This window comes from Leptonychotes weddellii, chromosome 1, assembly GCF_054177405.1.
Source record: "Leptonychotes weddellii isolate Sample4059 chromosome 1, ASM5417740v2, whole genome shotgun sequence".
NCBI classification, from domain to species: Eukaryota; Metazoa; Chordata; class Mammalia; order Carnivora; family Phocidae; genus Leptonychotes; species Leptonychotes weddellii.
Window position 1 is genome coordinate 85,917,523 of NC_138369.1, and position 24,303 is coordinate 85,941,825.

The 24,303-nt window shown below is 38.4% G+C and overlaps 1 long non-coding RNA gene across 3 annotated transcripts in view; it reads right to left on the reverse strand.

The window, feature by feature from the left end:
* The window catches only part of LOC145722840 (uncharacterized), a 117,547-nt gene that overhangs the window by 20,090 nt on the left and 73,154 nt on the right, over positions 1-24,303 (reverse strand). The window contains exon 5 of one of the 3 annotated variants that reach the window (XR_014147415.1): positions 13,153-13,610. The exons of 1 other annotated variant lie outside the window; for it this stretch is intronic. This is a non-coding gene — a long non-coding RNA (uncharacterized LOC145722840). Of the gene's footprint in view, positions 1-13,152; positions 13,611-22,421; positions 23,968-24,303 lie in introns of those variants that run through there. One more of the 3 variants, XR_014147417.1, reaches the window with a different exon arrangement.

Below are 24,303 nucleotides of genomic sequence, written 5' to 3' on the forward strand. Positions count from 1 at the left end.
TGGTCAAGAGAGGCTAGGACAGGAGAGGTGGGGTGCAAGTGGTGATATGTGGACTCTAGATTATTATTTGTAAACTTTTAAAAATATAATTATGTTTATCAGCCTCTTGTTATTTTATTGGAAATATATTGCTGGTTGTCATTTAACTTTTAAATTTGTATATGATTTTTGACATATAATTTTTGATTTAACATTTCTATGTATCAAATCAGCTATTTTCATTCTCTCTTGCCCTAATATTTTCTTTTTTGTGGTTAATGGGTTTATGAAACATGATATTAAAACTCTTAATTTTTTCTGTTATATTTTTGTCTAAGGTCTAAAGAGGTTGTGACAAAAACAAATGGGTGGCAAGTGCTCCCACATTCCCAAGTGCCTCAGCAGCACTAGCAAAAGAGCGACAAACACCAGAGTGGGGCCCTTAGCCAACCCATAGAAAAAGGTCTAAAATAACTGACAATGAAAAAGCCAAGAGAGGGGGCTTTTTAGAGAGAGTAGTAGGTCCCACACCTACCCTGAGGGGACAAATTGGGACCTCTTCCTCTTCATCTGAAGCCCAGTTGGGGACTTCTAGGGAGCCATCCTGGGAGCATGGTATGTGGTTCCCTGGCATTTGGGGACTCAGAGGACTAGAATGGCTCAAGACACTTGCCAGTAGTCTCTGGGGACAGATTAACCAAAGTGACCCATGGCAGCAAAGGCTGCATTTGGGGAATAATAGTGGGGCAAAAGTGCTTATTTCTCAGGGGGCAGATTTGGACAGGCATGGTGGTGCAGAGGTGTTATTTAATTGGAACCTTCTACAGTGACCAACCCTCCTGATTTGTCCAGGACTATCCCAACTTTAGTGCTGAAAGTCTCATATCCTGGGAAAACCCTCAGTCCCAGGTAAATCAGGGTGGTTGGTCACCTTACATCTTAACCAGGAAGTCACAAGAAAAGGGAGAAAGAGGCTAATGTGGGAGGTAAAAAATTAGCCCATAAGAAGCTCTGCAGTGGAAGGGGCCCAACAGGGGACTCTTAGAGTAGCATCCAGAAAACCCTTGTACGACAAAGAGTCAGTTTTAAACATCTGTGACAGCGAGGGGGAGCAGGCTCAGAGTTCCTGTCAGATGCCTGCCAGAATTTTCTGCTCCTCACCACTCCTACTTTTATGACTGAATGTGACTTGAGAGACTTATTATCTAAAAATGGTTGGATAAATGATGGGACAGTACCCAGGTACATGGGACTGCCCAGGACAGTACCCAGGTACATGGGGAAAAAAGTGCTGACATGGCAGGTTCACAAGGATGGCCGTGAGAAAGTATGAAACTGACTGATGGTGCCTCCCCTCTTTCAATGTCAGTCACAGTGTAATGCAGGGAGATGAGGTCTCACTGGATTCTTACCCAGAAGCCAGTTATCTGAGAGTGCATTTGTCAAGTTCTATCTCTTTTTCTCTAGGTGTATGTGTTTAAACTCTGTTCAGGGCTATCTTTGATTCTTTGTTGATTCTTAAAAAATACGGTGTTTCCATAATTTCATATTATGAAATATAATTTCTGTATTTCAGTTACTAAAGTTTTATAATGGGTAGTCACATGTTCACTCTTCAAGATACCCTGCAGAAAAACTCACAAATTCTCAATATTCACACATTAGGATTTTAATTGAGATTATATTAAAGTACATTAATCTGGGAAGCTTCGACATTTTAAAAAGTGCAGTCTTTCCAGACCATTTGGGTTTGAATGATGGCTTTGCCACTTGTAAGCTCTGTGACCACGGACAAGTTAATAACCTCTTAAAGCTCAGTTTCCTCATTTATAAAATGAGGCTAATAATCATACTTACTTCAGATAGTTGTAAGTGAAGTTTAAAATGAGTTAACAAATGAAAAACTCTTAGAAAAGTGTCTAACATGGAGCACATGCTATGTGTTGACTATTACATTATTATTATTATTATCCAGAGCCATGGTATGTATGGTTGCTTTATACAGGGTCAACTTAGCTAAGCTGGACCTATACTTCTCACACTTTCCTCCCCTACATGGTTCTGGTGAGGGTTGGCCACAGAAGGAATATAGACAAGATTTGAAGGGAAGAAATGAAGCACCAGCTGGGCCTACAGCTCTTCCAGTTACTGCCACACTTCCTCCCTCAGCTCTCTGAATCTGGGTCAAGTTCATGTGCCAGGCTCACCATGGGAAAGGGTGCCAGCTTGTCCTGCAAGTCACCTGCATCATTGAGGTTGGAGGTGATGAGTGGAAAACACAACTTCCAGTCTTTCCCTGCTCTTCCCCCCACTTAAGATCATCTTTCTTTACCATTTGCCAACTCTGTGGGCACAAGGCCAGTGCCAGATGCAAAAACAACTGCCTTACATTGATTTCTCAACTGGTTCCCATAGTGGTAAGGTCTAACTCTTTAATAAATCCCTTACCCTCGGGCGCCTGGGTGGCTCAGTCGGTTAAGCGACTGGAGTCCCGGGATCGAGTGCCACATCGGGCTCCCTGCTCAGCGGGGAGTCTGCTTCTCCCTCTGACCCTCCTCCCTCTCGTGGTCTCTGTCTCTCATTCTCTCTCACAAATAAATAAATAAAATCTTTAAAAAAAAAATAAATCCCTTACTCTCCATCACTCATAATGGGTTTGCTTCACTGATAGAACCCTGACTAAAACAATGTCTCTCCACTTACTCAGTTTTTTCTTTGCACCCGTCAGTAAAATGTTATAGTTTTCATCATGTATGTTTTGTACATTTCTTAATAGGCTTAATTCTTTTTCTTTTTTGAAAGATTTTATATATTTATTTGACAGGGAGAGACACAGCAAGAGAGGGAACACAAGCAGGGGGAGTGGGAGAGGGAGAAGCAGGCTTCCCGCGGAGCAGGAAGCCCAATGTAGGGATGTGGGGCTGGATCCCAGGACCCTGGGATCATGACCTGAGCTGAAGGCAGACACTTAACGACTGAGCCACCCAGGCGCCCTTCATAGGCTTAATTCTTAGCTGTTTTATGTCTTTTGTTGACACGGGGGATGGGATACTGTGTTTTCCTTACCATGTCTTCTAATAGGTAAACTTAGAGAAATTACTGATTTTTGTATATTTTATACTGTATCTGGGCACTGTAGCAAACTCCTTTATCAGTTCTAGAAGTTTTTTTTCAGGTACCCTTTATACCATTTAGGAAAGGAGAAATTATTGGAAGCACAATATTGTACCCCTTTCCTCTTCTTAAGCATATCTCAGCCTTTCCTTTTTTGTTCTCCTCCCATTCTTTCTTCCCTTCGCCCTGGCACGAGGCCGTTCTCCCTCCTTGGTTCTTTAGCAAAAATTTCAAGCTTTTTTCAGCTGTTCTTTGAAAAATGATGTTTGTGAAACTCTTCCATGATATTCCACTGCTAAAAAATAAAAAGAAAGCAACTACCCTCCAGACTCCCAATTTCTCCCAATCTTACCCCAGCCCTTGGGATGAGTTATCCAGTTCATTCCACATAATAAAGCTTTTAGTGTTTCTTTTCAACCAGTGGTAATCAGATCAAATTGCAGACTTGAAATGTAAATGACCCAGAATCTGAATGAACTCACCACTGGTGAAATATCAGCCCCATAGAAAATTGGGTCTGCCTCACTCTGAAAATCCAGTACTGAGCCAAAAAAAGCCAAGAAGCCTGAAAAGGGGGACAAAGATTAAATAAGCAAATCATAAACACTTAAGAAAAAGAACAATTTTCCTCAGTCCATGAGCCTATTAAATATTCAGTTCTTTATGACCAGAACATAACATGATTGCTTACATAAAAAGGACTATTCTTCAACCACAGCTCTTCTTAGCTGAATCACTGGTATATAATACCCAACACAAATCATACTTTAAAATGTTGTAAGTTTAAAAAAAAAAAAAAGAATAAATGCTTTTGCTGAATGAAAATAGTGTGCTTCCTCTAAAATAGATGGAAGCAAAAAACTTTCTGTTCACTGGGACCATGAGCCAAATCATGCCAACAACCTCTTATTTTATGAGCTGCCGGCTAAGTAATCATTTTTTTTTATATTTTTAAATTTTTGAAAAAACATCAAATGAATATATTTTGTGATATATGAAAATTACATGAAGTTCAAATTTCAATGTTGCTAAAAGATAAACAGGCATATTAATTTTTTTTAATTTATTTGAGCAAAAATCTATTGTAATTGGGCATTACCAAATCAGAAATTATTAGCAGAGCTCCATTGACAAGGAGCTTGGGGAGAGACTTTTATAGAGAAAAGGGGGCAGTGGCTCAGCGGGTGGCTCAGTGGGTTAAGCATCTCTTAAAGCCTAGTTGGCTATTTGTGATTGGTTATCCTGAAGTTTCAATATCATAAATTTGAATCATTTATAGGCTTAGATTTTAATTTACTTACGTAGGCCACCATGGCAATAGAACTAACTCAACCTAATGGCCTCCTTGTTTATTTATAAATAAATAAACTTTTATTGAAACACAGACATGCTCATTTGTTTACACATTGTCTATAGCTAGTTTCACATTACAACCTGAGTAGAGTTGTTGCAAAAGAATATGACCTAAAATGCTTACTATCCATTCCTTTGCAGAAACAGTTTGCTGACCCCTAGGTAAGCCAGTTTCAAAACCTTGGCACTATTAATATTTTGGACGACTCCCTATCCACGCTTAACAAAAGTATCTCCAGATTGAGAACCAGGGCTGCAGATGATGAAAACAGCACCTTTGTAATCTTCACAAGGCTCTAAGGGCAATCCAGGTTACTAAAAGGTAAGAAAGGGTAAGGGAAAGGAAAGAAAAAGGAAAATATCGCAAATATCATTTGTAATATAAAGAGTCCCCAAGCAAAAACTGTATGATAGTACCAAAAATTACAACTCACATGGATCCTAAGTATGTAGGGACCATACGTTTACTTTGGGTTCTCAAGACATCAGCCTTCCTCTTAGCAGCATAATATAATGTAGAACCTCCTACTTGCAAAGACTCCTTACACGTTAATTTTCTGATAAATTCTCCATTGTATGCTGAGGATGTTATACATTTATTTTGCTACAGGCCATGGACCTTATTTCTTTAGTTTCCAGAAAGTTCTATGATGAAAGAGAATTTCCTTAGTTCCCAGAAGATTCACTCTGGGGAGAGTCTTTCCCCTCACAATTCTTTTTGGTTTAATCTTGTTGAACCTTTTCTGACCTCAGCCTCCTTGACTTTACTCTTGTTGTGACCCCAAAGAGCAGCTTCCCACCTATCTCTAGAAGTCCCAGCTTGAGTTTAGCCTGGGATTCAGACATGTGTGACATTTCCAGAAACTGTTCAGTGGGCTCAGTAGAAGCTGGTTTTCCCAAAGACTAAGAACCCCCTAAGGGAAAATTCATCCTGAGAGAAATAGGTGTCAGCCACAGGGAACTTAGCTCAGAAACACATGAAGGGAGAGAAGGCTGTAAACATAGTGAATTGTCTGCCATGTACATTTGTCTCTGGGTCTAGTCCCCACTATCCTGGGACTCACGCCCCAAAGATAAATCTGGGATAACTATCGCACTAAAACACTATAAAACATCAAGCATTTGTCTACCTACATAATAAATCTTGTTAAACTTTCTATTTAAATATTCAAAAAGCTAAAAACATAACTCTCTTATAAATGTAGTGAGCATATATCAAATATTTATTTAATTCAGTAATGAAGGAACTAACAGGATGAAAGTCTGGTTCAAAAAAGAATTTAAGAAACTAATATAGTAGATCTTCATTATTCATAGATTTCGTATTTGTTAACTTGCCTCCCCACTAAAGTTTAATTGTAACCCCAAAATCAATACTTGCGGCACTTTTGTGGTTATTTATGTAGCTTTCATGGACATGCAGAAGTGTGGTGCAAAGAAGCAAAAAATTTGAGTTTCCCAACACCTAAGTTCCCAGCTGCCATCAAAGAGGAAGACACTGTGTCTTCTTACTTCAGCTCTCATACTGTAAATGAGTGTCCTTTTTGAGGTCTACTTATTGCCACACTTAAAAAATTTTTATTTTTACTTTTGCTGATTATACTGTTCAAAATGACTCCCACACATAGTGTTGGGATGCCACCTATTGTTTTTAAGCTCAAGAAAGCTGTTATATGCCTTACAGAGAAAATACGTGTATTAGATAAGCTCCCTTCAAACATGAGTTATATATAGTGATGTTGGCTGTGAGTTCAGTGTTAATGAATCAACAATATATAGTAAATAAGGTGTCTTTAAAGAGAAACCCACATAAATCAGGGTTATGTGTTGACTAATTGATGAAAATGTGATGAGAGGCTTGAAAGAATCTAACCGTGTATTTCCTCAATAAAAGTTTTGTACTAGACAGAAATCTTTGGCAGCTCCAACTTTACAGAGTAGAGACCTAATGGTTCATTATTCACTAATTTGGTGTTCACAGTAACTTCATAGAACGTAACTGCCACAAACACTGAGCATCAAGTATATGTAGATTCAGAGAAAAAAAGAATGCTGGAATAAAATTGCAAAGCTAGATTTAAAAAAACTGGCCAATGACTACAATTAGTAGTACAATAAAACTTTTGTTCTGGACAGAAATCATTGGCAGCTCATCAATCTTCTAGAAGTTAACATCCAACTTCACATAGTGGAGACATAATCAACAATAAATAGAAAGTCAAACTTGCAGTCCCCTAGACCATCAGATTTGGTAGACAATGCTCTGGGATAGGTTTCTTGACCTCGGTACTACTGACACTTTCGGCTGGACACCTTAGATAACCGTTGTTGGAGGTTGTCCTGTGGGTTGCATGATGTTCTGCAGCACCCCTGCCTCTACTCACTGAACGTCAGTACCACCTCTCCTCCCAATCATAACAATTAAAACTGTTTCCAGGTATTAGCAAATGACCCCTGGGAGACAAAATTACCCCTGTTAAGAACCACTAGTTAGTATGATTTCAAAAGAGCATACTATCCTCTTTTTCCTTTTTTCCAAGTTTTGGATGTTTTTTTCTCCCCTCCCTCCCTCCCTCCCTCCCTCCCTCCCTCCTTCCCTTCCTTCCTTCCTTCTTTACTTCCTTTTAAAGTTAACATATAGTGTAATATTGGTTTTGGGAGTAGAATTTAGTGATTCGTCACTTACATACAACACCCAGTGCTCATCACAAGTGCCTTCCTTAACACCCATCCCCCATTTAGCCCACCCTCACATCCCCTCCAGCAACCCTCTTAACTCTAGTTAAGAGCCTCTTATGGTTTGCCTCCCTTTTTTTCTTGCCTTCCTCTCTTTTTTTTCCCTTTCCCTCTATTCATCTGTTTTGTTTCTTAAATTCTACATATGAGCAAAATCGTATGGTATTTGTCTTTCTCTGACTGACTTACTTCACTTAGCATAATACTCTCTAGCTCCACATGTCATTGCAAATGGCAAGATTTCATTCTTTTTGATGGCTGAGTATGGGTGTTTTTTTCTTAATACACTCATAAAAAGGGGAAGAAAGATGTCTTTTGCCCTCTGCAACACACATGTAAACATGTATCATAATTTGGAGTCAATATATATTTGATTTTTCACTTGCTTATGTAGTATCATGGACACAGAAAATATTCAATAAACATTTCCAGTAGGAAGTCATAAAGCTCGAGGGCTCCAGGAGAGCCCAGGGTGAGGCATTGGGACTGGGGATGGAGAGCACAGGTGCCTGAGGAGACATAGTCCTACTAAAAGTGAATTATTGCTGCCCATAGGAAATATCTGCCTGCCATCTCCCAGAAGGACTGGAGGGCTACACTTTAGTTTTATTTTTTCTTTTTAATTTTTTATTTATTCATTTGAGAGAGAGAGACAGAGACAGAGAGAGCACAAGCAGGGGGAATGGCAGAGGGAGAAGCAGACTCCCCGCTGAGCTGGCAGCCCCACGCGGGGCTCGATGCGGGGCTCGATCCCAGGACCCTGGGATTATGACCTGAGCCGAAGGCAGACACTTAACCATCTGAGCCACCCAGGTGCACTGAGGGCTACACTTTATAAGGGATGAGGCCCTGAATGATCAGGAAGAGATGTTGACTTGGAACTGTAGATAAAAGCCGCTAAGGCCTGGGGAATTAAGAGATACTGACACCAGCTAGTGAAACTGTCCCAAGGATGGCTCCATAAGGGTAGTCTGGCCTCTAAGGGATCAGAAAGTGTACAATTCCTGGTTCTTTCACTGATTAGCTAAACTTTTCAGAGCTTCAATTTCTCCATTTATAAAATGGATATAATAGTAGTATTGCTACAAACTGAACTGTATCCTCCAAAATTCATATGTTGATGTCCTAATGCCCCATATGATGTTATTTGGAGATGAGGTCTTTAGGAGATAGGTTTAGATGAGGTCATAAGGGTGTTGGGATTAGTGCCCTTGTAAGAAGAGACACCAGAGAACTTGCTTTCATTCCATCTGAAAGAGCTCACTCTCTCTCTCCATCCAGACACACCAAGGAAAGGTCATGTGAGGACACAGTGAGAAAGTAGTAATATAATACCCAAGGAGAGAGCTCTCATCAGATACCAACCCTTATGACACTCTGACCTCGGACTTCCACCCTCCAGAATTGTGAGAAATAAGTTTTTGTTGTTTAAGCCACCCAATAGATGGTATTTTCTTACGGCAGCCTGAACTAAAACAAGTACTGACCTCACAGCATTATTGGAGGAATTAAATGAGAAATACATGTGCATTTCCTAGCACAATGTCTAAGAATTCCTTATATCTTAACCAAATGACACATATAAGAACTCCCTACATTTTAACCGAAAAAGAATCCCAAACCACAGTGGACAGAGGCTGACTGTTCAGCTGATTTATAAGTGCCCTCTATACACTATATTTCTTTCTTGTTGCTAAAAGTTTTGGATCCTGTGATGCTTTTACTGCAGAAGCTGCTACTTTTACTAATTTATTTTGAAATTAGAGCTGTGAAGTAGTACCAATACTCAGTGTGCAGTTTTATTATTTTTATAGTTACCAAAAATGTATTGGGTCTAATATATAAGTAGATAAAGAATAATTCAGTATTGCCTTTTGGAAGGAGTGCTGCATGTTATATTCCATTTATGCCACATCCAGTAGGACCATATAGTATGTGACCTGAGAGTTCATGTAGGTACAGAAAGTGAGGAGTTGTGGCTTCTACACAAATAATGTAAAGTTTAGCCTCAGACTAAACTTGGCAAGTTCTATGTCAAATAGTTGTGTGGTCTGTACACAACAAAATATGCATTAATGAGTGATTCATTATGAACACCATGCTTTTATAATAGGGACATTTCCATTTTCTTTCACAGTGGTTTGTCTCACTGTCAATACCTGTTGAGTATTTAAACTGTATTTACATCACTCTCTCTTTCCATTGTCAACTCCTTTAAATATAGTGACCCCCCCCTCCTTCCATGCTTCTGTGAAATGGTCAGAAAATAATTCAGAAACCAGGCATTATTTTTGGCTATGCTTAGAACTTCAGTCTCAGTCTATGTCTCAATCTGCCAGACCTGTTGGGAAATTGAACTTTGGGATTATTAGACCTCCTCATGAGAGTTATGGGAAGGTCCAGGGGACCTTACACAGAAGAAAACATTTAGAACGGTGGGAAGCAGCCAGGAGTTCAGTCCTTCTTTATTATGTGAGTTAGCAAAACACACATGTTCCCTTGAGGCCAGGGGCACTGCTCCTTTTTGCGCTAAGATGGTAGACTCTGATGGTAGCCGTTACCTGGCATCTGACATCTCCCTAGGACACCTAGAAAGCCTCAGGTCCCTGGAACCTTTGACCCCTTCTCAGCCTAAGGAAATTGTTTTCCTTTCTTATGCTGCTTCTGAAGTACTCTTGGAATACTCTTCTCTCCATCCTACCTCTCTTACAGGGGTTCTCTAAGTGCGATCCTGAGAGCAATAGCATCAGCAGCACCAAGGGATCTTGCTAGAAATGCAGATTATCAGGCCTTCCCCAGACCTACTAAACTGGAATCTCTGAGGTAGGGGTCCAGCAGGAAGTATTTTAACAAACCCTCCATGTGACTCTGATGCGAGGCTAATTTTGAGAAAGACTGACCTAATACAATCCATTCAATTAACTCATTTTTGAAAGCAAGAGCATCAGGTAACTTCTGTTTCCAGGTTTCAGTATAGTTCACCCATCATAACTCAATGCAGGGGAAGGAAAAGGCCTGGCTATATAATGAGAAAATAAACACTAAATATAAAACATAAGCATCTCACACAGCAAAGGATCTAAACAGACATTTCTCCAAAGAAGACATACAGATAACCAACAAGTATAAGAAAAGATGTTCACCATCACTTATCATCAGGGAAAGGAAATCAAAACCACAATGATATATCACCTCACATCTGTTAGACTGGCTATAATAAAAAAGACAAGAAATAACAAGTGTTGTAAGGATGTAGAGAAAGGGAACTCTTCTGCACTGTTGGTGGGAATGTAAATTGGTAGAGGCACTACAAAAAATAGTCTGAAGTTCCTCAAAAAATTAAAAATAGAACTACCAGCAATTCTGCTTCTGGGTACTTATCCAAAAACAAAACAAAACAAAACAAAAACACCAATTCAAGAGATATATGTACCCCTGTGTTCATTCCAACATTATTTACAATAGCCAAGATATGGAAACAACCTATGGGTGAATGGATAAAGAAAATATCACACACACACACACACACACACACAAAGGGAATATTATTCTGCCATAAAAAAGAAAGAAATCTTGCCATTTGTGGCAAGATGGGTGAACCTAGAGGGCATTATGCAAAGTGAAATAAGTCAGACAGAAAAAGACAAATACTGTATGATTTCACTTATATGTGAAATCTAAAAAATAAAACAAATGAACAAACAAAAAAATAGAGACAGACTCATAGATGTAGAAAACTATTGGTTACCAGAGTCGGGAGGAGTTGGGGACAGGCAAAATAGGTAAAAGGGATTAAGAGGTACAAATTTCCAGTTAGAAAATAAATGTCGTGGGGATGTAATGTACAGCATAGGGAATATAGTCAATAATACTGTAGTAACTTTGTGACAGGTGGTAACCAGACTTATTATGGGGGTCATTTCATATTATAGAACATATTGAATCACTACGATGTATACCTGAAAATCACAGGATATTGTATGTCAATTATACTTCAATAAAAATATAGAAAAAAAAGTGAATGGCTTTAAAGTGGTGATTTAAAAAAGGCAGTGACTTACTCTGTTCAAAAGACAAGGTGCGAAGCATGAAGAGTCTTAGGTGTCCTGAGGCTGTGACAGAACAATTTCCATCTTCCCTTCCTATGTGCAAGTGTAGCTGGACCTGTGCATGTGGACACTTAGCTAGGGATTACCATGTTCTAGTCCCCTTTGTAGGTGTGGCCAATGGAGTATGAACAGAAGTGTGCGTGTCACTCCAGACCTGGGCTTTAAAAAAAATGTACATGCAGCTTCCTTCCTACTTTTCCTTTGTGTGAAATGGAACAAGGAAGTGCTTGTGACTCACCCTTGGCCCTTCAAATAACGGTGCTGACCTACACCAGAAGCAAGAGAGAAGGAAGCTGGGTCCCTGAATGGTCATGTGATACAGAGAGCAGCTAATTATCCTGGACCATGAGAGGAATCATATTCCTTAGTCCACTGGTTTGTTGGGTTCTTTGTTACAGCAACTGAGATTTTCATGTTACTAATATAAAAACCAAGGGCCCATGTAAAAGATTAAGGCAACGCTTACAATTCATTAAAGTCCAAATAGCGCCAAAGTCCCTACAGAGCCTGGCACACAGCAGGTGCTTCATAAATAGTTATTAAATGAATGAATGCAGCACCATTAGGAGCAATTGGGACAAGAGATTCCCAATTGTCTCATAAAATAATCTGGCTGAAAATGAATCTAAGTGGTGTGTTGCCATCTAAATGAGAAAAGTTAACAGCACATAAATAGCAACAATGGGTTAAAATCAAATGGGAATCTTTGCGTGTACAATGTAGAAATGATGGCTAATTATACAGCAGTCATTTAAATGATCTGCAGATAGTAATCACAGTCAATGTCATTTTCCCAAACAAAAGATCTATACATGCACAGACATATACAGACAGGTAAATTCTTTTAGCAAGTTTGATGAGACATCAAGATTGCTATGCTGTATATGGTCCATAAGAAAATGAAAATCCATTGCTACGATAGTGGGAGTGAATACAAAGTAGCTTTTTACTTACTCTGAAAAAGGCAGTTTGGGGTAGCATATGTCATATGACGCCAATGCCATTTATTAAACATTTCTGAGGGCCTACTGCGTAAGAAGTATTGTATGAAACACAGTGACGAATTCAAAGATAACAACAAAAACAGTAATAAAGATATTGAAGGGAGAGAGCATTACATAAAGTAGAGGTTTAAATTTCTAAGAAATGGCAATTAAAGTATGCCTAAGCAGCTTTAGCTATCTTGAAACTTTCTGTAGTGTCACTGGTGCCTATGACAAAAGTTGTTCTGGAGTTGAAATAAAATAACAAACATAACACACGTGGTATATTCAATGACCCCCACAAATGCTAGTTCCTTTCTTCATACCCTGTAATATAGTGTCTTAAATATTTGAAAAATTTTCAAAATGTTTCATGGTAGTTTGTTCTAAAGCCATAAAAGTTCTATTTGCCTATCCCAAGCCCCCACATGCATGTATATGCTCATAACACACCCTTCATCCAGAGCAAGTAAAGAGTATTGCATTTTAAACCAAAGGATAATTGGTTATGATGGAGATCAGGGGTTTCAGATGCAAGCAAGAAAATTCCACTCTATTTATGCTGAAAGCTGGCTTGTTAGAAAGAAATCCAGTAGCTTACAGAATCCACAGAAAGCTCAAAAATGACTGCCCATTTCCATTTTTCACTAGTCATGGGGACCGTTGTTATGTCACTGCTGGAAGTACCAGATACCTCCTCCAGGGTTGTGAATAATAAACTTCTCTATCTGAATTTCTCTTGTGGTCTGTTGTTAAACTGCAGATCACCATCTGGCACCCTATGCTCCACTTGAAAAAATGTTAATTTAACAAAATCACGAGTATATTAGATGAATTTCCTGGCAGAGGTAAGTAAGGGGTACTAAAGAATGGGCACCTTCTTCTAATTTTTATAAGGGTGCCATAAGAGCTTGCAGCAGCTCTATCCAGGCCATTTTGTTCTGAACCCAGAGCTTCTCTGGGCACATTGTGAGGTACCGCCACTGCTCTAACTAAGCCGCTTTGTCCTGAGTGGACACCACCATTCACTACCATTGAATCACCAAAGCTCAACTAAATCCAGACTAGAGTATTTAATACAACTGGAGGCTGGGAGCTTATGGAGGAAATTAAAATAGAAACAAGGAAAAGTAAGACTCTATCAATGTTCTTACCTTACCTTGGGCCTGTCTGCTACCAAACTATCTCTTTAGACCTCAGATAGATTCCATGTTTTAGGGCCAGCCTACTACCCAGACCTATAAGTGCCTTTGACCATGTTACAAAGGTGGAGATCTATTATTTCCTTACTCCAACCTATTTCCAGCCTGTTGTCCATTGAACGCCATGATAATCTCTGTAAAAAAAACAAAAAACAGAAAACAAAAAACAAAACACCACTCTCAGCAAAACGAAGACAATCTACTGCATATACTAATGTGGCTCAGTTCAGCTTCTCTGTGTCCTGACTTGGACATACTGGAATTGAATTTGTCTTTATCTTTGCATAACAAAAGGCCCATTAATAGATTTTCTTAAAATAAATTTCATCTGCCCCTTAGCTAAAATAACAAATTATCTACATTTCCTGCAATCACTCCTTCAGAATCACTAAGGTTCAGCCTTGAAGCATCTTACTACACATTTAACAAATATTTAAGGAGCTCTTTTTAGGAGCCAGATCCTGGGCTAAGCACTAAGAATATCAATTAGGTGTGGTTCACTCTTATATTCCAGCTTAGAGAAATTGGCAGGTAAATAAATACATTTGAGAAATAGGTAAAGGAGTGACCATAAAAGAATGTACAGGTTCAAACAGTAGTATGAAAGAGGAAATGGCTCTTTTCAATTGAAGTGGGAGGGGAAGGATTACAAAAGCTTCAAAAAGGAGATCCTCACAAGCTGTTGGCATGGTAAATAAGAGAAGAAAAGGATGTTCCTATTAGAATAGCTTATGCAAACATGTTTTCAGAAAACCCCAAGCAGCTGAGAATGTCAGAGTTTAGGGATATGAGGAAATGTCTACCAAGAGATGGAACTAAAAATCCAAAAACATTCTAGATAATGGAGGGCCCTTTATGTTGTACCAAGAAATTCTGACCACAAAAACACTGAAGACTGAGATAGGTTTTCTCTCTTTTTTTTTTAAATGAAGTATAATTGACATATAATATCCTATTAGTTTCAAGTGTACATTATTGTAATTCAATATTTTTATACATTATGAATGTTCTAGTATAAGAGAGCTATTATTTTAGTCCTGCCATGTGGAGAATTGATTAGCTGGAGACACTAATTCTTAGATTGTCATGGTGGTCCAGGTGAAAGATCATGATGACCTCCACTGGGAACCCCAGAGCATTCCAGAGAAGCTGAAATGAATGGATACAGAACATGTTAGGAATAGGAGTTCAGTAGAACTTGGTAACTTTTTTTTAAATTTAATTTTATTATGTTAATCACCATACACTACATCATTAGTTTTTGATGTAGTGTTCCATGATTCATTGTGTATAACATCCAGTGCTCCATTCAATACATGCCCTCTTTAATACCCATCACCAGGCTAACCCATCCCCTCACCCTCTCCCCTCTAGAACCCTCAGTTTGTTTCTCAGAGTCCATAGTCTCTCATGGTTCGTCTCCCACTCCGATATCCCCCCCTTCATTTTTCCCTTCTTACTATCTTCTTTTCTTTTTTTTTTTTTTTTAACATATAATGTATTATTTGTTTCAGAGGTACAGGTCTGTGATTCATCAGTCTTACACAGTTCACAGCGCTCACCATAGCACATACCCTCCTCAGTGTCTATCACCCAGCCACCCCAACCCTCCCACCCCCCACCAAGAACTTGGTAACTTTTTGAGAGTTGTCCATGTAAAGGCAAGAGATAAGTGTGCTGGTATCCTGCATTTTGGGGTGAGGGAAGAGCCATTTTGTAGTATTTTGCTGAGGCAGAAAACACAGAAAGAGTGTAAGTATGGGGTTCAAGGGGAAGGGAACTTTAAATAAAATTAAAGCGGAGCAGGTTCTAAAATTATCATCATTCCCACATTTTGTGCGCCTGAATCCCTCTGGGTATGCCCCATTCTCTGCCTAAGAAACTCTTGATAAAACCTTCCCAACTCTATGGGAGTTGGGGCAGGGAATTGCTCTAGCCTTCACCTTCCTACTTCAAGCTGAGGAACATCCTCGTGCATTTATCATGTCAAGTCTGGATTCTCTTGGTTTCCCATCTCAGCTGATACTCCTCATCAGGGGACTGACTGGAAATTCAGTCTTCATGATTTGCAATTACAGACTCCAGATATAACACCAGCAGAACCCCAATAAAGAGCAAGTACATAGTACCTAACTTGGAATAAATTAAATTAGTTGGTAAAGTATAAGTGATATGCATCCATCCGACTATGAAACTATGGTTTATGCTTTAGAATCAACTGCCACCTCCACAGATAGTACATCTTAAAACTAAGTCATAGTGCGAAAGAGAACTTGAGGAGTGGCCATGCACACCATAGAGTACAGGACTCCAGGAGCACCCTTGGTATATGGAGAGATCAGCTCAGCAGGGAGCAAAGAAATAGGGATCTCAAGGCCCTATTTTTTCCCAAGCTTGGAGATCAAAAGAAAATCAAAGAGGTAAATATCAAGGAAAACCCCAAAATGTCCCTTACTGTAGAAATGTTTCTGTGGTAGAGGTTAAACACTTTCTATTTCTTAGAATAAAATGCATTCAGAAGTATTATCTTAAAGCCAGTAAAGTCATAACTATTTGTTTTTCTCTATAGTTTCTGTGGGTTAGTTTAGACATTCTCTTAAAAAAAGAAAGAAAGAAAGAAAGAAATTGGTCCAGCAGGGGTCTCTCTTTGCACATGGTACAAAAATTCTTAGCCTTGCAATGGAATATTTTTGTTTTGCTTATCTATCTTACAATGTCAATGGATGTGGTTGCAAAATATGTCAAAGCTCTTTTCTTACACTATCAGAAAACCATGGAAAAGATATAATGCTTCATATCATGATTTTGATGATGATTAAAGTGGTGTGTTCATTACAAGATAATGCAGCAAGCAACACATTTATAATTTTTAGGCACTTTTTTGTTTATATATTATACTTCAAAAAAAGTTTACTTTTTAAAAGGTATAATCCCTAAATTGACTTCTGTTTGCATGTTTCCTCACTTTTTTGTTTCATGTTTCAAGTAACTAGAACATTCAGAATTGGCCATTTTATTTACATATTTTATTGAAATTTAGACATATTTTATAAATAATGATGCTTTTTGTGTGTTTTGGCAGAAAAATAGGAAAAAATTAAAACATAGCTGTACTATTGAAAAGAAAAAAGAACCTTAAGAGTGAGGATTATCCAGTACAAAGCTTTCCATGGCTTGAAAACTATGAACTTGGAGAAAGAGGCATCATTGTTTTTGGTATCCAAGTTTTTGGGATGGATCCAAAGATCAGATGGATATTTGTCCTGTGATGTATGTTGGGGCTAGGTCTGTACTTCTGGTGGGAGCAGGTCAGCAGGAGACTCTGGCCACTGAAAATTTGGGCCATCTTAAAGAGGTTTGTTCATCCCTACTGTCAACCAGTTGACTTACCCTGAGCAGAAGAGAAATGGCCACAAACAAGCCCTTGCCAAGTTAGCAAATGATACCTAAAACATAGTGCTTGAGAGAAATGCTTGCCATTAAAATTAAAAAAAAAAAATAGAAAAAATTAAATCCTATTAAAATCCTTGGGACCAAATTTCTGCAAAGCACCCAGATTGCTGGTTTTATTTCTGTGGTTTAATCTCAAGCTTTGTTAATTTTCTTTTGTTTTATTTCTTTTGACTGCAACTATCACTTCTTTCCCTGCCTGTTTCCATTCCCTCTTCAATCTCTAATTTTCAAAATCATTTCTTAATTCTAAAAAAAGTATCAACATTTTAGTGCCACCTTTTAATAAAGTATACATTTCCCTTCACAAAAATTAATATTGGGCCATAAAAACTTTGATCTGTCTGACCACTAATAAAACAGAAAATATTAAGTGAAAATGTTTTATTCTAAATGACATGCCACTTACTTTTTAATAGTATTAATTACCTTAATTCTCTCGCAAAAAAATCCATTAAGATCCTTTAATGAAGGAAATATATATTTGTAATGGGCCAAATGGCATCATGCCCTTGTCTAAAGCAATCATACTGTCCAATAAAGGAAGATCCACATTTAAATGTGGTACCTCTGAACACGAAATATTATAAGAATTCCTAGTCAACAGTATGCTATGCCAAGAGTACTCCACAGATTGGTTTGCCCTTTCCTACTATCTTGTGGCCTCATTCTAAATATTTCTTTAATATTAACAATAGCATACTGGATTGTTCCAACAACATAGACCCTAACATCCTATGTTTATTTTATTTATCTCTGAGCAAATCAATAAATATTATAAATCCTTCTCATTGGAAATGTTTTGTCACTATTTTATGTTTACATGTTTCTCCCTGCCTTCCTCTTTCCTATGCAAGCCACGTCTCTGCCCTCTGTTTTGCTTATTGTTTCCTTTCTCTCTTTTTTGTTCAGCTTCTGTACAATCATTTCTCTTTGCTCTGGCCTTTGCTCTAGCTTCATGTTCATTTCAGCCTCCACCTTTTTTCCCTCACAAACCTCTTTGATTCCAGTTGACAGTTTAAGATTTTTTCTTTTACTTTCCAGAGGCTCTCGTTGCCATAGTGACACATGACGATGATAAAGACCAGGACTGCTTCCACTGGCACTCGAGTTGCTATAACAATGCCAGTTAGCTGAGAATTCTGTGGAAACTTGTGAGAAGGATGCTAGTTCACACCTTTCTGTGGGACAGCCTGCCAGAAAATGTTTCTTAGTTAATAGTTGTTTGTACAGTAAATCTTGAGCCCATAAATTTAAGAGCAGCCCATACTTTGATAACTAAAAAACTGAAACAATATTTACCTCTTTGTACCCTGAAAAATTCTCCCTTCCCTGCCTGTTTGCCCTCCTTTCCTACTCTATTTTTTATATTAAAAACATACCTGATGTAGACTTAATTGTGTCTCTCCAAAATTCATATATTGAACTCTAACCCTCAGTGTGACTGTATTTGGAGACAGGGCTTTTGAGAGGTAACTAAGTTTAAATGAGGTTATAAGTGTGGGACCCAAATCTGATAGGATTGGTAGTCCTGGGGGGGAAAAAGGGAGAGAGATAGAGATCCTTCTCTCTTTCAGTCATATGAGACCACAGCAAGAAGACAGCCATCTACAATCCAGGAAGAGAGCCCTCACCAGGAACTGAATCTGTCTGCACCTTGATCTTGGACTTCCCAGGCTCCAGAATTGTGGTAAAATAAATTTATATGCTTTAAGTCACCCAGTCTATGGTAATTGTTATGGAAGCTTGAGCTAATACAATACCTTAATATTAACATTTCTAGATCTTGTTAAGTGCTTTCGATTTTCAAAATTCAATTTCTGGAAATGTATCCAAATAAGGGAATTATAGAATATTGCAATGTTCATTGTCAATATTTCATCATTGAATGCTAGAAGAAAGAGAAAAAGATGACATTCATTGATATTTTTGTAATCCTTTTTGTTGTTGTTATAGCTTTCTTATTCTTAATATAAAAGAAATGTGTAATTGTCTTCATCTTTATAAATACTATAACTCATCAAAAGCTGGGCAAAACTTTTATTTTGTTGCAGTTGTGTCATCTCCCTAGGATGTGAATCTTGGCAGTTTGCAACCATTTCTACTGGTCATGTTTGTGCCAACTCACATGGAGGAAGGGAGCAGCTATAGCATCAAATCTCGCTCAGGACTGATACCTGAAGACCTAAAACTGCTTTTAAAAAATAAAGTCTATTAAAAAAAAATACCTGGGGGCGCCTGGGTGGCTCAGTTGTTGAGCGTCTGCCTTCGGCTCAGGTGTTAATCAAGATAACATTAATTTGGGGCACCTGGGTGGCTCAGTTGGTTAAGTGTCTGCCTTCGGCTCAGGTCATGATCCCAGGGTCCTGGGATCAAGCCCTACATTGGGCCCCATGCTCAGCAGGGATCCTGCTTCTCCCTCTGCCTACTTCTCTCTCTGCCTGTTTCTCCCTCTGATTGCCGCCCCCTCTGCTTGTGCATGCTCTCTCACTCTTTGTCAAATAAATAAAATCTTTAAAAAAGATAGCATTAATTTATTTGAGTAGATGTAAGACACCATCATGTTGAAAAAAGAAGTGTCAATATGTTATATTATCACTGCATAATTTTACAGAAAATTTTGAAGTGTAAATACTCTAAAATAGTTTAAGAACTCCTAGGGAATTTTAAGGAAAATGAAAGTGATGCTTGTGGAATGATCATGGAAAGTAGTTTCTAGCTAAACAATCTCCAATTATGATGGATCGATTTATGATTTTTCAACTTTACAATGGTGTAAAAGCGGTAGGCATTCAGCAGAAACTGTGCTTCAAATTTTGAGTTTTGATCTTTTTCTGGGCTAGCGATATGCAGTACCATACTACTGGTGATGCTGGGTAGCAGCAGCAACCCCCACCTCCCGTTGGCCACGTAATCACAAAGGTAAACAAGCAATACACTTACAACCATTCTCTACCTACGTAACTATTCTGTTTTCACTTTCAGTACAATATTCAACAAATTACATGAGAAAGTCAACACTTTATTATAAAATTGGCTTTGTGATGATTTTGCCCAACTGTAGGTTAATTTAAGTGTTCTAAGCACATTTAAGGTAGTTTACACTAAACTATAGTGTTTGGTAGGTGAGGTGTACTAAATGCATTTTTTACTTAAAATATTTTCAACTTTTGGTTTTATTGGGACACAACTCTATAGCCCCATAAGTTGAAGAAGAGCTGTATAATTGTTCTAATTGTGCTATAAACCTAGCTGATTTTGCTTATTATGGTAGAACAGGATCTTTGGTGCTATTATCAGTAATAATAATAACAATAACTTCCTATTATGCGCCAGACACTATTCTAAGTGATTCATATCTATTATCTCTACTTCTCACTACAAACTTGAAAGAGAAACTAATACATGGGGGGAAAGGTTCTGGGAAGTAAGGTCACATTTCCAATATTTCCATTAAGGCTCAAGAATTTAAACTAACACCACAGCACAAAACATAATCAGTCCAAGGAGCATACCAGGAACCCTAAGGGTGGCTCTAACATTCAGTTGCATAAATTCTGGAATCACAACAACTGAATCAAATTAGTTGGATAATTGCTACAAATGCATATTAACTTCAATGTGGCTTGGTTTATTTCTTTTTTTTTTTTTTAATGTTCAGTTAGCCAACATATAGTACATCATTAGTTTTTGATGTAGGGTTCAATGATTCATTAGTTGCATATAACAGTGCTCATCACACTCTCATTCTGGTCTCTCAGAGACCAGAATCTCTCATGGTTTGTCTCCCTCTCTGATTTCTTCCCATTCAGTTTTCTCTCCTTTCCTCTGTGGTCCTCCACGCTATTCCTTATGTTCTACATATGAATGAAACCATATGATAATTGTCTTTCTCTGCTTGACTTATTTCACTTAGCCTAATCCCCTCCAGTTCCATCCATGTCAATGCAAATGGTAGGTATTCATTCTTTCTGATGGCTGAGTAATATTCCATTGTATATATGAACCACTTCTTTATCCATACATCTGTTGAAGGACATCTTGTCTCCTTCCACAGTTTGGCTATTGTGGACATTGCTGCTAAGAACATTGGGGTGCAGGTGCCCCTTCTTTTCACTACATCTGTATCTTTGGGATAAATACCTAGTAGTGCAATTGCTGGGTCATAGGGTAGCTCTATTTTTAACATTTTGAGGAACCTCCATATGTTTTCCAGAGTGGCTATACCAGCTTGCATTCCCACCAACAGTGTAAGAGAGTTCGCCTTTCTCCACATCCTCACCAACACTTGTTTCCTATCTTGTTAATTTTTGCCATTCTAACTGGTGTAAGGTGATATCTCACTGTGGTTTTGGTTTGTAGTTCCCTGATGCCGAGTGATATGGAGCATTTTTTCATGTGTCTGTTGGCTATTTGTATGTCTTCTTTGGGGAAGTGTCTGTTCATGTCTTCTGACCATTTATTGACTGGATTATTTGTTTTTTGGGTATTGAGTTTGATAAGTTCTTTACAGATCTTGGATACAAGCCCTTTATCTGAAATGTCATTTGCAAATATCTTCTCCCATTCCAAAGGTTGCCTCTTAGGTTTGTTGACTGTTTCCTTTGTTGTGCAGAAGCTTTTTATCTTGATGAAATCCCAATAGCTCATTTTTGCTTTTGTTTCCCTTGCCTTTAGCAACATGTCTTGAAAGAAGTTGCTGTGGCTGATGTTGAAGAGGTTACTGCCTATGTTCTCCTCTAGGATTTTGATGGATTCCTGTCTCACATTGAGATCTTTTATCTATTTTGAGTTTATCTTTGTGTATGGTGTCAGAGAATGGTCTAGTTTCATTCTGCTGCATATGGCTGTCCAATTTTCCCAGCACCATTTATTGAAGAGACTGTCTTTTTTCCATTGGATGTTCTTTCCTGCTTTATCAAAAATTAGTTGGCCATAGAGTTGAGGGTCCACTTCTGGTTATCTGTTCTGTTCCATTGATCTATGTGTCTGTTTTTGTGCCAATACCATGCTATCTTGATGATCACAGCTTTGTAATATAGCTTGAAGTCAGGCATTGTGATGCCCCCAGCTTTGGTTTTCTTCTTCAACATTACCCTGGTGATTCGGGGTCTATTCTGGTTCCATACAAATTTTAGGATTGTTTGTTCCAACTCTGTGAAAAATGTCAATGGTACTTAATGGGTATTGCATTGAAAGTGTAGATTGCTCTGGGCAGCATAGACATTTTATTTTTTTATTTATTTTTATTTTTATTTTTATTTTTTTTTTTAAAGATTTTATTTATTTATTTGACAGAGAGAGAGACAGCTAGAGAGGGAACACAAGCAGGGGGAGTGGGAGAGGGAGAAGCAGGCTTCCTGCTGAGCAGGGAGCCCGATGCGGGGCTCGATCCCAGGACCCTGGAATCATGACCTGAGCCGAAGGCAGGCGCTTAACGGCTAAGCCACCCAGGCTCCCCAGCATAGACATTTTAACAATGTTTATTCTTCTAATCCATGAGTATGGAATGTTTTTCCATCTCTTTGTGTCTTTCTCCATTTCTTTGATAAGTGTTCTGTAGTTTCTAGAGTACAGATCCTTTACCTCTTTGGTTAGGTTTATTCCTAGGTATCTTACGGTTTTTGGTGTTATTGTAAATGGAATCAATTTCTTAATTTCTCTTTCTTCAGTTACATTGTTATTGTATAGAAATGCAACTGATTTCTGTGCATTGATTTTGTATCCTACCATGTTGCTGAATTGCTATATGAGTTCTTCTAACTTGGGGGTGGAGTCTTTTGGGTTTTCCACAGAAAGTGTCATGTCATCTGCAAAAAGAGAGAGTTTGACTTCTCCCAAGACTGAAACAGGAAGAAATAGACAATCTGAATAGACCAATAACCCGCAAGGAAATTGAAGCAGTAATCAAAAACCTCCCAAAAAACAAAAGTCCAGGGCCAGATGGCTTCCCAAAGGGAATTCTACCAAACATTTAAAGAAGAAATAATACCTATTCTATTGAAGCTGTTTCAAAAAATAGAAATGGAAGGAAAACTTCCAAACTCGTTCTATGAGGTCAGCATTACCTTGATCCCAAAACCAGACAAAGACCCCATCAAAAGGGAGAATTACAGACCAATATCCCTGATGAACATGGATGCCAAAATACTCAACAAGATCCTAACCAATAGAATCCAACAGTACATTAAAAGGATTATTCACCACAACCAGGTGGGATTTATTCTCGGGATACTAGGGTGGTTCAACAGTTGGAAATCAATCAATGTGATAGAGCACATTAATAAAAGAAAAGACAGGAACCATACAATCCTCTCATTTTTTTTTTTTAAAGATTTTATTTATTTATTTGACAGAGAGAGACACAGCGAGAGAGGAAACACAAGCAGGGGGAGTGGGAGAGGGAGAAGCAGGCTTCCTGCTGAGCAGAGAGCCCGATGCAGGGCTCGATCCCAGGACCCTGGGACCATGACCTGAGCCGAAGGCAGACGCTTAACGACTGAGCCACCCAGGCGCCCCCAATCCTCTCATTTGATGCAGAAAAAGTATTTGACAAAATACAGCATTTTTTCCTGATTAAAACTCTGCGAAGTATAGGGATAGAGGGAACATACCTCAATATCATAAAAGCCATCTATGAAAAGCCCACAGTGAATATCATTCTCAATGGGGAAAAACTGAGATCTTTCCCCTTAAGGTCAGGAACACAACAGGGTTGCCCACTCTCACCACTATTGTTCAACATAGTACTAGAAGTCCTAGCCTCAGCAATCAGACAATAAAAAGAAATAAAAGGCATTCAAATTGGCAAAGGAATATCTTGTTTTATTTCTTAAACCATCTGGACATTAACAATGAACCAGGTAGATTGGAGCTTGAAAAACACAAATGAGATTTATAAAAACTTGAGTAGTAGCAGAATGTGTTTAATTATTTAAGAGAACTTTAAACTTGGAAATGTAGAAACTTTGATTTCCAAATTGCTCCATCTTTGAGTGACTGAGTTGTGCGCGCTCTCTCTCTCTCTCTCTTTCTCTATCTCTGTGTAGAGAAAAAGTAAACATGTGAGCCAGAATGGGAGTGGACTGACTCAAGAGGAATCAAGTCTGTTGCTGTATTTTGTAAATTCACGGGTCACCTTATGAGTAATAGATTAGAAATTATTGTAATATATAACCATAACCAACTTTAGCACATCCACATATTACCAACTGACATACAATATAAATAAATTGCCCTTCTGAGTGTTGTAATTTTGCACACACTTTGGCCCCTGGAAACCCCAAAGTATGAATGATTCCATCTAATATCTAGACTTTGCAGACCAAACCTTTCTTGTTTCTTAAGGGGAAAAATCCCATCAATAACATGTTCTTT